This window comes from Phyllobates terribilis, unplaced genomic scaffold (assembly GCF_046119375.1).
Source record: "Phyllobates terribilis strain yellow unplaced genomic scaffold, ASM4611937v1 Scaffold_12__6_contigs__length_324123572, whole genome shotgun sequence".
NCBI lineage: Eukaryota > Metazoa > Chordata > Amphibia > Anura > Dendrobatidae > Phyllobates > Phyllobates terribilis.
In genome coordinates, this window is record NW_027362772.1 from 198,546,040 (window position 1) to 198,549,225 (window position 3,186).

A 3,186-nucleotide genomic window follows, 5' to 3' on the forward strand; every position below is an offset into this window, starting at 1 on the left:
ACATCTATGCTGCACCACCACAACCCCCATCCTCTGCACCTGACCCCCTGAGGCTATACCCCACCCGTTGGGGGTTATACCATCAAAAGCTGCACCTACACCATCAGCCTCAGCGGACCCTGCTGCAGCGGCGGCCATAGTGACCGCAATACAACGGGTGGCGTAGTCGACAATAAAGAACTTAATAACATCTGTAGGACTGCCACATACAACTGAGTTTGACACCCTGGGCACGGACCGGGTCACAGCCACTCGGAAGACTACAACTCCCATCTGATCCGGCTCCGGATATTCCCCCTAAAGAATATGGCCCAGGGGGCGCGTCAACTTTGGCGTAGTCGGCAGGATTACGTGCCCGCAACACCCGGGTACTGCGTGCCTGAAGAAAAGTGCGAGTTTACCTCAAAAAGAAGTCTCCTGCCGGTTCCGGAGGGTCCCCGCCATCGGACTCCATCACAGATCGATTCCAGCCGGTTGTCCGCCATTAACAGCGTTTTCCCGCCATCTGCAGAGTTTCCCGCCACTGGGAAGCGATTCCCGCCATTTCCAAAGGTTTCCCGCCTTGGAAGAGCGGACGCCATTATGGGCGTGCCAGAGGGTGGCAAGAGGCCACCTCCCATCGTGGGCCAGGACCGAAAATGGCGCCAAAAGTGGAAACCGCCCCCACCAACAGAGACTGTGATGCTAGAGGTGTCTGTCAGCGTGAAAGAACAGCCCCTGGAGCTGACAGTCACCAAGTGGCCCCGGGACCGCCCTCGAGGTGGGAGGAGACGAAAGAAGAGAACAAAGATGGGTGCCGCCTGGAGCAGTCTAGAGCGAGCGCACCCGGAGGCAAGAAGCCTGGAGAAGAATATCGGAGGAGCTTACCCGGAGATGGCGAGAAAGCAGAGCAGCACCGGCCCGTTGGCCAGGAGCCTGCTAGAAACAGAAGAGGGAGAGCAGAGCAGCACCGGCCCGCTGGCCAGGAGCCTGCTGGAGACGACTGTAGGAGAGCAGAGCAGCACCGACCCGTTGGTCAGGAGCCTGCTGGAAACAACGACCCCACTAGGCCTAGTGGAGGTCCTAGCACAGCTCCCCCGAGACCGTGAGTGTGCACAGACCGCTCTGGAGGGCCTCGCAAGGAGGATGGCCCGGGTGCAGCGAGAGACGTTGGCGGAGTGGAGCCGTGAGATGGCCCAGCAGACCGAGACCTGTCAGCGGAGCACGCCACCCGAGACGAGGAGACAGACCGCCTCTGAGGATGGCGCGGGAGGATTGAAGGCCGGAGACGGCGCCGAGAAGGGAGCCGAACGAGTGGAGGCAGGTAAAGGGGACGTCTATACCCCAAACCGGGAAACCGCGTACCTGCCCCAGCTCCCCGTCGCAGAGCCCGAAGTCTATCCTGCCGTGCCCGTCGCTGCAACGTCACCGCCGCAGACTAGGCCTCAAACGGGAGCCGCGACCCCTGTGACGTCACACGCCTCGACCCCGAGCGTGACCAAGCAGGAAGTACCACCAGCCTGGTCGCAAGGCCTAGTACCCCCGGGCGCCGCAATACCAACAGCGCCCCCTACCTCCGCGGAGCCCCCGGCCTGGTCGCAGGGCCAAGTAGCCCAGGGCGCCGCAGTCCTTACGGTGCCCTTTACCTTCCAGATACCCCAGGCCTGGCCGCAAGGCCCGGGCAACCCGGGCGCTAACACCACCGCGCCCATAAGACCAAGAGTGCCGCATCTGGGAGAGGACCTGTACGCCCAGCATACGTGCCCGGATGGGCAGCCATTTATATGGCCACCGGAGTTCCACCATCCCCGACTCCGGAGAGAGAGACCCCTGGATGAACCCCTGATCCCGGCTCCAAAGCCCGTGAAGAGGATCTCGCCCCCGCTAGCGGAAGCACAGTTTGAGTGGGACCCCACCGGAGAAGATCTTATGGGGTTCACTCAAGAGACTCGGGCAGCTGCAGCGGAGCGTGCTGAGTGCTGCCGCCAACAGCTCGAGGACTTCAAGAGGGAGCGGAGAGAGAGGCGGGTCCGGGAACAGCAAGCTCAAGTAAGGAGCGCGGAGCAGAAGAGCCGGGCCAGGAGAGACCCCCGTGCAGCGCATAGTCCCCGCACCACCGGGACTGTGATAAAGTTTAACCTGCAGCATGGGTGGGGCTTCATCCGAGACCACCACACCCTAGGCGACGTCTTCGTAACCAGGAGAGACGTTGAGTCCCACCTACCGGAGGGACACAGAGGTCGTGACCTTTACATCGGGGACGAGGTCACCTTCACCCGGCACAAGTGTGCCAAAGGTCCCTACGCCCTCCATGTGCATCGCCTGATGGAGGAAGAGCTGCGGTGTGAGGAGGAAGAGCAAGAGGACCCGGACGGGTCTGAAGCCAAAGGTAACCATAAAGCAAGAGCAGGAGGACGCCGTCGCTAAGTACAGCGAAGCAGAAGCTGTATATAGTTGCCCGTCGGGGCACCGTGAACTGAAACTGAAACTGAAACTGTTGCTGTTGATAATATAGTCCCCGTTGGGACCAGCAAGTGTGAACTGTTTACCCATTTATCCCTAAAAATCCCACTGACCGAGGACTGAGAAAGGTCATTCCTCCCCAATACCTGGCCGAGGACTGAGAGCGGCCATAATCCCTGTATATAGTTGCGCGTCCTAAAGCGCCCCCTACCGGTTTTATAGGAAAACCAGTTTTCCAGAGAGACTGTCGCACTTTACCCGGTCACACGTTGCACAGTGACCGGAGGAGGAGCCAGAGGCGACGAGAATGTTTTATCTGAAAAGTTTTATGCAAATATATATAATGTTTTATATGTTTTATATGTTTATGCAAAAATTTGTATGTTTTGGTGTTATGTCTTACAGCCCGAGGACGTGCTGTGATTTACCAGGGGGGAATGTAGCACCCTGAGGATTCGGCTGCTACAGGGGTATTGCACCTCAACCCAGAGGTGTGATATTCCACTCCCGGGTAAGGATGGAGTGTGGAACTGAGCTCGGTAGGCTGCATGCACTACATACATCCCATTTCCGAGGAGCAGGCCGACGGTACTCCCACTTAGAAATGTGCAGGTACGACCGAGTCTGTTCCTGGCTGGAGTGGGAGGGGGGTGGTACATCCCAAGTAGTGTAGGGGCAGATAGGGGGAGCAGCCTGGGTAAAGATAGGAGCTCATTGGGTGCTGGTCGCCTGAGCTCACACATA